This window comes from Psammomys obesus, unplaced genomic scaffold, assembly GCF_907164565.1.
Source record: "Psammomys obesus unplaced genomic scaffold, mPsaObe1.curated_primary_1811, whole genome shotgun sequence".
Lineage (NCBI taxonomy): Eukaryota > Metazoa > Chordata > Mammalia > Rodentia > Muridae > Psammomys > Psammomys obesus.
In genome coordinates this window covers 44,739,754-44,752,297 of record NW_026585504.1, presented here as the reverse complement: position 1 = coordinate 44,752,297, position 12,544 = coordinate 44,739,754, and positions in this window count along the sequence as shown.

The following is a 12,544-nucleotide window of genomic DNA, read 5'->3' as shown; positions in this document are numbered from 1 at the left end:
TTCCACCGAAAGAAGTCATGATAGGCTTATTCAATTTTTTTTCTATTATGAAGCTTTATAATTTAATCAAACTAATGTAAAAGGAGAAATTTATAGTTTATCAAATAACCTTCCATATAATAAAGAAGAAATAAAGCATTTGATTGAGCAGGTCTCATTTTTCTCTCTCTCTTTCCCTCCCTCCCCCTCTATAAATATACAGATATATATATATATATATAGATATATATATATATATATTTGTGAATAGAGATACTTTGATTTTTAATTTATTTATTTTTTATTAATTACAGTTTTTTCACTTTGTATCCTAACTGTAGGCCCCTCCCTCGCCCCCTCACAAGCCCACCTTCCCTCCCTCTTCTTCACCCATGCTCCTCCCCAAGTCCATTGATAGGGGAGGTCCTCCTCCCCTTCCATCTTGTCCTAATCTATCCAGTCTCCTCTCATCAGGAGTAGCTGCATTGTCTTCCTCTATGGCCTGATAAGGCTGCTCCTCCCTCAGGGGGTTGGTCAAAAAGCAGGCCACTAAGTTCATGCCAGAGACAGTCCCTGTTCCCATTATTAGGGAACCCACTTGACACTGAGCTGCCATGAGCTATATCTGTGCGAGTGTTCTAAGTTATCTCCATGCATGGTCCTGGGTTGGAGTATCAGTCTCAGAAAAGATTCCTGGGCCCTGATTTATTTTCTCTCTCCTTGTGGAGCTCCTGTCCCTTCCTGGGCTTTCTGTCTCCCCCTTCTTTCATAAGATTCCCAGCATTCTGCCCAAAGTTTGGCTGTGAGTCTCAGCAACTGCTTTGATACCTTCTAAGGTAGAGGCTTTCAGATGCCCTCTGTGGTAGGCTCTTTTCCTGTTCCCTGTTTTCTCCCTGTTCTGATGTCCATTCCGTTTGCCTTTCAGAATGAGGATTGATCATCTTACCCAGTGTTCTCCTTCTTGCTTGGTTTCTTTAGGTGTACAGATTTTAGTATGTTTATACTATATTATATGTCTAGTATCCACTTACAAGTGAATATATACCATGTGTGTCTTTCTGCTTCTGGGATACCTGACTCAGAATGACCTTTTCTAGATCCCACCATTTGCCTGCAAATTTCATGATTTCCTTGTTTGTAATTGCTGAGTAATATTCAATTGTGTAAATGTACCACAATTTCTGTATCCATTCCACAACTGAGAGACATCTGGGTTATTACCAGATTTTGGCTATTACAAAAAAAGCTGCTATGGACATGGATGAGCAAATGTCCTTGTTGTATACTTGAGCAAAATACTATAAATTTAATGTGGAATTTATAAGATAATATATTATTGAGTCTGATATGCATGCACATGAGGTTCTTGATACTTTTGGCTTCATACACTAGCCACAGTTTTATTTATGCTACTCAGAAAACTAGATTTCCTAATAGGCAAGGAGCCATGAGCAAGAGAGAGAAGAAATAAGCCAATAAAGCATGTCTTTGTCCTAACGTCTGTACCTTAAACCTGAGAGCTCTTCTTTTACTGTTGGCCTTAATGTTTTGACTTCTTCCCAGGAATAAAGTGCAGACCTATCTTTCAAGAATGAGAAGGCCCTGTGAAAGACCTAGGACTTAACCGTTATTACAGGGGCCATGTCTGTTGTTTGTCCAGCTTTCTGCAGTAAGTTACGCTTCTCGGGTATACCTGCCCCTTTCTTTCTGCAGTCTTCCCCAGTGTTGTCTCTGTACAAATCATTTTCCCTCCGACCTTCACAAACCCTACCATTCTTATCACCCCACCTCAGCTTAAATGACAGCTGCTCAGAGAGGGACTGACATATTTAATCTTGATTGTCAATCTGATTCAGAAAAGCCTAGGACTCCATTAAAGTATGCTTCTGGGTATATCTGTGATTTTTTTTTTCAGACCACCAAATACTTTTGTTAATGTATTAGTATTTTTGCACAGAACAATAGGAGGCAACAAAATAATTTAAAATGGAAACTATCTAGAGAAAATAAGTGAGTGGATATATGTTCTTGGGACAAGTGGCCATAGAATAGGCCTCCTGAAGCCACGAGCTTGATTTTCTCTCCCCACATTGTCAGATGTTTTGTCATAACATCAGCAGAAAGTATTTGACACCATCAGATGTAAGTTTCTTTCTGGTTGTGTTTTATGTTACCCAGCCCTTACCTATTCTCTTGAGGAGTCAAAAGGAACCTACACCTTCCTCTGCGATGAGAAGCTAGGGGAACAGCTGCTGTTGAACACTATGGCCAAAACCCATTTTCTGGTTCAGTGAACATATTTCACTCCTTTCATTATTGTTATACAGGTTCTGTTTTAAGCCAAATTCTGTAAGGAATCCAGGTAAAATGGAAATATCTGGTTTAGGATAACAACCTTTATGCAGAAGTTCAATGTAGGAAAAAAAAAAGTGGAACATTATAAGAATCATTAAATAACTTGGTTTAATTGTTTACAGTTTTTTCAGTATGTAATGTTCTCTGCTTAAAAAGAGGCCCTGAAGCTAAAGGCTAGCCTTGGCTACATAGAAAGTCTGAAGTTTGAAACTGCACTGAACTATCTCTCACAACAGTAAAATGAAAAGACGCTATTGTGACTTATTGCAATGATTGTCAACCACAGTGTCACATTTCTCAGTGGAGTGAGCCAGGGCTGGCTGAGAGCAATTTACACTTAGCTTAGTGTGTTCATGATAAACACTAGCAGACATACAGACATTCACTCCTTGTTTACAAAGAAACGTTTGTTACAAGGTCCAGACATTCTTCATAGTTTCTTCATACTAAATTATTTTCTTTACCCTACTGAAGGGTTATAAGAAAAGTTAGAGGTAGGCACGGCAGAACATGCCTGTAATCCGAGCACTCAGAGATGCAGAGGCAGGCAAATCTCCATGAGTTGTAGGCCAGCCTGGTCTACAAAGTGAGTCCAGGACAGCCAAGGCTAAACACACACACACACACACACACACACACACACACACACACGAAGAAATCAGAGTCCCAGAAGGCAGATCATTGTACTCATTGTTAATAAGGTGTCTCTGTGTAGCTAGGGGGCTTTGGTTTCGTGAGCCCCCTGTTTTAGTCACTTGAGTATAGTCCACGTTCAATACTGGGCAGAGGGGAAGGGGAACGGAAGTCAAAAGGTTCACTGAATTGGGTGAAGAGCAAGAGAGCTTCAGTGAAATAGAAATCAGGGAATCAGAGTCTAGGGGACAGCAATGTGCTCCGACTGTGGAACCGCTGCTTAAGTTGAGTGGGTAGAAGAAGGAGTCCGTCAGCAGAACGGGTAAAGGGAAAAGCAAAGAATTCTACAATGATCTGTTCACCTTTCATCTCCTTGACCGAACGCCAAGTCACCGGGTTAAATCAAGCACCCAGCAGAGGCAAACAAAGCGTGTTCCGTGCAGTTGGCTGCGTGCATTGTGAATAAAAGCCCAGCTACTCTCTTCTTCCGCTCTTGCTGGCCTCACGACGCTCCTCAATTCTACCCTGCGTGGAAATCACACACCTCGGAAGTTTTGCGTTAAAGAGCACAGCAGGGGAGGATATTTTCTACAAGTAAAGAATGTAAAAGTAGGGCAGTCCGAGAAGAATGAAAGGGCAAAACTATCAAGCAAGGAAATTGTTCGTTCTGGTTAGTTTTACGACTGCCTTCGTGCCTCAAGAGCTTAATTGATAAAGGCTTCTTCCACAGGCTGAGAGAAGGGGAGAGCTTGAAAAAAATTGTCAAAACTCAAAACTCCCCCCACCTGCTTTTAGATGCAAATACTTGGGTGGAAGAAACGGGAGGGGGGGATTGAGCCCCTCCCACTTTCAACCGTCTTCTCTATTTCCCTGCAAAGGAATCCATCTGCACAGATCAGTCAGCCAGGAGGTGGAGGAGGATGCGCGGGTGTGGGTGTGTGCGCGCGCGCGCCGGCTAAGAGGCTCCCTCTGGGCAATCTTAGCCAACAGCCCTTCCCCGGTCTCCCGGAGGTCTCACCAGCTTCTCCGACACGGAGCTGTCTGTGGTCACCCACTGGGATCTGCGTCACCCTTTAAAGCTCACTCCCAAACCAGCCCCCGCGCGCCCTCTCCCTGTCACCAGCTCTGGCCCCTCGCCCTCTCTGGAGACGCGCGCTCCCGTTGGCTCCGGACCTGGTACTCTAGACTATTGTGCAGAGGGGTTAGCGTGGCGAGGGGTGGAGGGTGCGGGGGTGGAGAGGAATAATAACGGTCCTTCTAGTTCCCGCAGGAAGCGGGACCCTAGTACTCAGGGACCCGCAGGGTCCCCGCGTCCCGCGGAGTGCGCTGTGATTGGAGGAAGAGCGGGCGGCCGCCCAGTTGGGCAGGTGCGGATCTTCTGCCTGCGTGTCCGCCCGGCGCGCATAGCTGGGAGCACAGAGTCCCTGGTCGCCCTTGGACTCCCCCCTACCCCCCATGCCAAGCGCGCATCCTTTTGGATGCAAACGCCACGGTTTCAGGTGCTTGATGCCGCTGGCAGGGTAGCGAGGCCCTCGGTGAGTGTGTGTGCCCGGCTCGGGGCTGGGGAGGACGCCGGGGCAGACGCGCGCCCTCGCCGCGCACCGCGGGGAGCCGGACAGAATTGTGAGCAGAGAGAGACAGATCTCGGGGGGAAGGGGGGTTCGTGCGGAGTTTGCCGCGGCATTCCCAAGTTACCGCTCGCTGTGGGGAGACCTGCTTCTGCCTGGCAGGACAGGCGTCAGGACGGAGCTCTCGCGGGCTCGGCCGTTAAAGCAGTGTTGACAGACACCAGGTGCGACGCGAGGGAAGTAGTCGGGGTGAGAGCGCATCCCAGCCCACTCCAGATGCAGAGGTAAACAGTCGCCATCTGCACGGCTGTCCTCAAAGAGGTACCCAGCGGACCCCTCCCTGGACCTTGGACTGATGTGGGCACAACTCCGAGCCGACTGTGCCTTCGGATTCTTCTGAGGTCTGAGGCCGGAAGGAGGTGTGTGCCTGTGTAAGCAGGAGTCCTTTGAACCATCTGCACTAGACCTCTTTGGCCTTGGGTGAATGTGGTACTCACTTAAGGTTGCTTCCTCCCTCCCCCCAGTAATTAGTATTCCGCTGATCAGGTGCATCTGCAGGGTTTGCCTCTGCTCCGCCTGTTTCTGTCTTAGGTGCTAGCTGGGAAAAGGGCGCCTTGCTTCACTGGAAAGCGTGCTGGACTTGGACTTCTTCGTGGGTTCACTTGGCACAAGGCTAGTTGCTGATACTCAGCCTTCCAGCATGGATTAATACAAAAGGACCTTTGCTCTGAATTCCACCACGTTTTAGATCGTTAACCCTTCGGATTTCTTACTTGTCATAGTTGAGGTGAGTAAAAATTAGCAAAATGAGTTAACCCAGGACTGGGAAAATCAGCTGCTGGAAAAAAAAAAAAATCATAGGATGAGCATCTGAAGACTGTGTAGATCTGCAGAGTAAACCATGACTATTTGAAATACAGCTTTTATTTTTCGAAAAAAAAAATTAGGTCATGTACTAAATTCAATATTTATGAAAGTACGTCTGTGCCCAGCAGGTGTTTTCTAAAGAGGTAGCTTAACAGAACTTTAATCTGTGTATAGAGAGTAAAAATTACTGTCAGTACATTAACATTGCAAAAATGACAACATACACTGTTGAAGGCAGATTGCCACCACAAAGATGTGTATTTTAAGAGTTCTGTTGTAATGTTAAGCTTTGTTAAGGGGAAGTTTGCACAGATGCACGGTCAGCAACATCTAAGTAGTTTTGAGTCTTTATAAAGAGAAGTTTTTAAGGGGAAGGAAGTGCTAAGAGAGAAAGTAATTACAAAGGCAGCTCCCAGAAACCCACCCAAACAGCTTCTTCTCTAAAGAACTAATTAGACATTATGTTGACCAAAACGCTTTTCTTGTTATTCTATGTGAAAGAGAAATGCATTCAAAATTATTTTCTTCATGTTTAGGGGCTAATTTGAAATGTGTGGGGCAGGTGCAAAAGCCTGCCTGCTAGCCTAGCCAGGAACTTTATGGAAATCTTTCTTGTGTGATGTTGTTTAATCGTCAGTGGCTAAGTGAAAGCTGTGAGACACCGTCCAGTTTCAATAGTTTTATCTGAGAAAGCTTGCTGAGATTCTGCGTGTGGGAAGAAAAATAAAGCCAATGGCACAGCCCATCATCCACCTAGCAGCTATAGTTTGCACTGTTACTGAAGGAGCATTATATCCTCACAGTGTGAGATATTATTGCAATTAAGGATTGTGTTGGGTCATTAGAATTGTGTTAACTATCAGTTGACAGACTCACAACCCTTCTTAAGTCTTCTTTTATTGCTTTACTATCAGAGAACTGTTCCCTTTGGTATAAAAAGGTGCCTGTAAGGCATCTATATTTGTGCAACTTACCCTTGAATTGACTCTGGGTTTTAGTGCCCAGTGGGGATGAGAGGGTGGACAGCACATTTTGTTGGTGACTGTTCAGTCTTCTTTGGTCTGAAAAATCAAACCACTGTCTCTTCTAAGGCATCATTTTCTTGCCAGCATTTCTATTATTCAGTATTTTGGTTTCTAAATGGCTACACTGGTCTAAACTTCTCAGACTGTGTCTACATAGTATACAAAGATAAATATCTAGATGTCAAGTTAAATACTTTATCAGATCTTTCAGAAAGGTGTCATAAAGTAATAAATCCATAACTTGTTCTCTGTTGTACTTATTTATTGTTGAGTGATTCCAATCTTCCTGAATTTTATAAAGTTTTACTTTTATTCCTTTAACAGCTTGTATCATGTCACAGTGCTCTTTCTTGGATGAAAAAAGGAAAAACAAAAACATTTTTTACTTGATCGGAAGGCTTCAAAGCTATAGCTTAAAAGAAGAGTTTTAGAAACTTTCAGAATATGCATCATGCATGAGTTAATAGCAAGGGGATTGCAATGAAAGTGTTTCTTCCTTGAATAAAAAGTCCGCAGCTCCTTGTTGGGGTGGTAAAGGGGAGCTGAGGACAGATCATGTGACAGGAGTCCTGTGTGACTATCTCCCTAGCCCCTCACAAGCAGAGCAGGTCTAGCTGTGACCAGCAGTACAACAGTGCCTCCTCTGGGAATTTGCTGGTTCTGCAGAAAAGCCCCTGTGATCACTGCCCCCTCCCCCACCTTGTCTTTCTGCAAGACTTCTTAGTGACAAATTGTCCAGGGCAACTGAATATGCAGACGTCTACCCAAACATCCATTTTTTTGCAATATGTAGATTTTTTTTTATTCTTTTAGGCTTTATTCACTGTTATTTTGTATAATGTTTCTTGAGGCCTTTCATGGAAATCACATAAATCACAACTGGCACAAGGTAATTCAAGGGCAAATTAAAAATTAAAATTGGAAAAGCCAAGATTTCTTATAAGAGTATAATTTAAAGAGCTATCCCTGTAAATACAATATTCCCATTTAGTTATTACATAAATAATTCAGGAGGGCTATGCTTTGTCACTTTGTTTACTTTTTAGTTTATACAGGCTTCTCTCCTCCTTCAGCAGACACCCTGTGTCTTTCTCCTTTTTCTTCTTTCTCTGCTGTTAGAGGATGTTTGTGCCTCAGCAACATCAACTACATAATCTACTTAGAGAAGTTTTTCCTCATGTATGATAACCAGATGAACACTGCAGGCTCTGTGACTCATTTCCAGGGCCCCTGACTGTATGCTTAGGCCAGGAATCAGTAGGAGATTGTGGTCTGTGGTTTTAATGTTGCATGGCCTAGGGAGCTAATGGATTTTACCATGGTTTCATTACACGAGAAACTGTGTATCACAAAAATTCCTAAGGCTCACTAATTGAAATTATATATGTATATATGTATATATTTATTTCAAAATAGATATACATACATATGTGTGTACACACTTATATATATAAAATTCAAAATACAAAGGGAAGAATTTTTGTCAAAATTAAGCTCTCTGAATGTCACGTTAAATAGTATATCCAGCAGTGTATTACCCCACTAGAAGCTGAAGATGGTAAAAATTAAACCTATAATAATAATAAAAGCAGACATCTTTAAATGGTAGGATTTATACTAATAACACATAAGGCTCTACTGGCACATTAAATATTTTGAAAAAATAGTCACATTGATTCATTTGTATACTAAAACAGAGCTCTAAATTGATGCCCTCTTTCTAAAATTCCCAATGGAATATTGCTCAGTTTTTCACTGGAAATGGTTAACTTCTAGTGCCCTAACTTACTTTTTTATTGTCAAGGTGTTTTATTAGTGAGGAGGCAATCTTAATTCTGGATAATTCTCGTTGTCTATTTCTTTAATACAGTGAAAGTAAGTTCCTAGAAAATAGATTACTTAACACTATTATTCTTCCCTTTCTGTTCTTCTAAATGGCAATCAAAATGACTTCTTAAAAATTCCAAGTTGAGGTTAAAAAAAAAAAAACTTTGAGTATGATTGCATAATCTTTGTACATAACTGAGGATTGTACATAACTAAGTGATTCATCTTTGCAAACATTCATTGCAAATATTCCCTGCATCTGTTTGTCCCAAATAGCCTCAGTAAGTTGCTGAGTGACCTTGGACATTTCATGAAGATTCTGTAGAATTCATTTCTATGGCTAATGTTTCTCAACTGTGTCTTTACCAATATCTTCTAATATCAGGAACAGCATATTTGTGCGTTTTCATGTTTTTCTCTAGCACGAACTCTCATGAAAAACAGTATTTTATTCTTAGCAATGAACTGATATTCTCTTTGACTCTTTACTAGATATTGTCCTTACTAGCTTGGCATGTAAAGATATAATTGGAAAGGAAATGTAGCTGACACTCTGGAAAGCTTCTTGTCTCAATCATCACTCAAATGCAGAATTCTGACATGTGCTCAGCCATGACTGGAAAGATATCAGAATGATATTTTAAATGAATCTCCATTATAAATAAATAAAAGCAACAATGTGGATGTAACATCCATTATGCAAAGCAAACTACTCTAACTTTTTGGACCTAGATAAGTAACAGGATGGACCTTATTGGTCACACTTTCCTGCAACTTCTATCCCAGAAAGCAAGGGTTAAAAACTTAAATGGATATATCCCTTCACTATATACATACACATATGTGTCTGTTTGTGTGTGTGTGTGTGTTCATAATAAAATTGTTCCATAGAGATCCTACTTGAACTTAAATTAAACAACTTTCTTCTAAGGATTATCTGAAAAGTAACTGTCTTCTTTCCAAGAATTAGGAAAAGAACCAGTAGTGAAAGATTGCTCTGATACATTGCATTCGTGATTCTGCACAGTGCCTTCTAACCATTGCTGTTGTTGCATTTCTGCTTTTAAGCAAGTGTGTTGTTTTTCATAAGAATCCATTAAAATTGTGCTGCTTGTCAAAGTGTACTGAAACTTTAAAGCAATCTTGAACATGACAGTTTCCTCCCAGTAGACCAACAACCCAATGATTCTTCGATTGTAGTTATTGTTACAACCTTAGTTTCTTCTACTGTCATGTATTAATGATAAGACAGCAATACACCCAGAGGAATAGCAGTTAGATTCCGGAATGTTTGTCAGGCAACAGTTATGGATTTGTTTTTCTGGTTCTTGTGGTTGAATCTCTACTAAATGTATTAACAGCCTTCAAATATCATGTTCTACTAGTTTCTTTAGAAAATGTAGACTATTACACTTTTTTTGGACTATCATGTTTCATCATATCATGAATTGTACTGATTTTAAAGTGCTAGGTCTTCTTCCTGTAAAGCAGTATGATCAGTTGTAATTAAGAGGTGTGCTGGTTTGAGATTCATTACCTACATCATAAAGCTGTTTCAGAACTATGCTTGATGCAGACTACAAATAATAGCAGTTCTTCCTTGACTAGAGTTTAGAGAAACTGTGGAAGCAAAGGTTCTTGAATTGTGATAAGCTGTTGTTTTATAGTAGTAGATTTCAATAGATCCATTCCAACTACTACAAAATCGAAGCCTGTAATTTCTTTTCCTATTATTGATGGTCACATATCACACCTGTTTCTGTAGAGTACTTAGCACAATATATTTTCCTGAATTCATAGTTCTGTTTATCTACACTGTCAGTTAGGAAAAAATTTTGATTGCTGTTCTTTGTTTTTCAGCCAGTGTGGATAAGCTAGGATAACCTTGGCTCCTTGATCTTCCTGCCTCAGCCTTCAAGGCGCTGGCATCACAGTGAACACCTCAATCCATTCTTAGCTATGGTTTGAAGACTTTCATAGTCATCTGCTCGTGTGCAGTGTCTGAACAGGTGCTACTTCACACTGCTTATCATGCTCCAAGCATTCCAACTGTAATTCAAATGCTGCAGGCTCCAGACAATTTGCAATTTGGCTGATTGATAATTGCAATACTGAAGCATAAAAAAATGTTTACTATTTTTTTTCTGTTAGGGAGCGATCTTATATCATTGCTTCTAAATATAAATAAAACATTTGGTTAAGAACATGCTTAGTTTTGAAAAGTGATTTCACAGAAATTTCAAGAAAGGAAAAAAAATTAAAAAAATGTGACCATCAATTCATCTTGATAAAATAGTATTCACTAATAAACTTAGATACATAATAAATAATCTACTCTGAAATAATTCTCTACAACTTGAGTGTAACTAATGAATTAAACAAAATGGTTGCTACTCCAGTTGTTTTTGTTCTCATAACCGACGTTGGTTTAGTAAATACTGTTGGAATGACTGATGTTCACCATTTTCCTTTTTTCTCTTTACTTCATTACATTTTATATTTTATTTCTAAGGCTCTAATATTGAATTTGATTAACTAATAAATGTATTATGCTTATCATAGTACTACTTACGGTGGCGTTTCATATAAACAACCTCAGAAAAAGTAAAATTATTACAAACAAAATAAAAATCTTTACCTTGAAGTGTATTAACAAAGATATTTTAAGTTTCTTTAAATATTTTTCTTTCAGGTTTAGAGTTAGTGAAGTCTTACCATCACCAGTCTCCTTGTAAACATTTTCCTGACCCCTTGTTTGCTCTTCTCAGATATAAGGAATCAGTTTTTGTCCTCAGTTAAAATGTTCCACATCTGAAATGACCCCAAAGATAACCACAGTCTGTTGAAACTACCTCCATTTTATACCAGTACATTTGTTTATACTTTTTTTTGAGCCATTAGTAGAAAAGAGGTCAGTTGTTCATAACCCCAGATACTTGAGTACCTAATTTAGTTATTCCACAAGGACTTGGTACTCAGCCTCTAGCATGAAAACTACAGTCTCTGCTTCTTCCTGACAATTCTGACACAGGTCCTTTTGCTAACATGTGCATCAGATAGGAAAGAAGGTAGCAGGAAAAATGATGAACTATGTTGAACCCAAAGCTAAATATAACTTTCTTGCTCTGGGACACATATTTATGGGATACCATTGGACTTACTATGAAATGTTAACAAACGTAATTTGTCCTGTGCTTAAAATCATTAACATGCATAAACAGTAGTGACATCACTATACCTATCATGAGAACATAGGAAAACTGCCAGAATTACACAACGCCTGATGAAATTTCAAGTTTCAGCTATTTCTGTTTAATATCCATATGCAAAAAAAGATTGCAGGATTGTGATTTTTACTCACTTTTTGGAAATAAAAGTTAAAGTTTTGTTGCTGTTGTTTTTGTTTTGTTTTGTATACATTATGAGCCACTTCAGAGCACAGTGGGTTTGTGGAACTGATATACATCCATTTTACCTTGAGAGTTACATTGGTTTACAAAGGAAGCAAAGATTTAGAGCAGGCTGACCGTGAAAGGAAACAAACAAACAAAAAATCCAGCTTTCCTTTTGTTCTGTAGGGTGGATATTTCTAGCAGATCCAGCTACCGCCATAAGTATTGCTGAGTATGACATGAATATACCAAGTTCAGATGACAATTATGTAGATACTGTTTTCTGATTTTCAAAGTAATTTTATAAAGGGTATTACAGACACATGTATCTGTATCACAGGACAGAATTCCACCATCTGATCTTGAATCTTGGTGTGATATTTCAACCCTCCTAGAAAAATAGGGACAGGTACAGGGTCTAACAAATAACTCAAATGCTACAAAAAAAAAATGCATTAGAATTGTTTACAAAGTGTTTGAGATTCATTAATATGTTAGAGTTGCCAAAGAATTCATACCTTAACTTGTTATGTGGTTAATTTTCCATACTACAAATGAAATATATTAAAATAAGTGCAGACATTCTCTGAAAACTTTTCTGAATGTCTACCCTGCTCTAGGTTCCACAGCTACCAAGCTAAAGTGCATGAACCTGTGTGTCGAGATTAACTCTCCTGCCAGCTATTTTCACCACCATTTATTTAAAGGAGACAGCACACAGTTCTCAGGTATCTTACCTTCAACGATATTATCTCAAGAACAGTGATGGGCTCAGCGACTCCCCTCTTCTCTATGTTCTCGTTGCTTTGATCAACCTACAGTGTTTTTGTGTAGATGAGAAAGAATCTTCGAGAGGCAGTAAGAGTAGATTGAGCAGGGCTTGTTCCAGAGCACACTG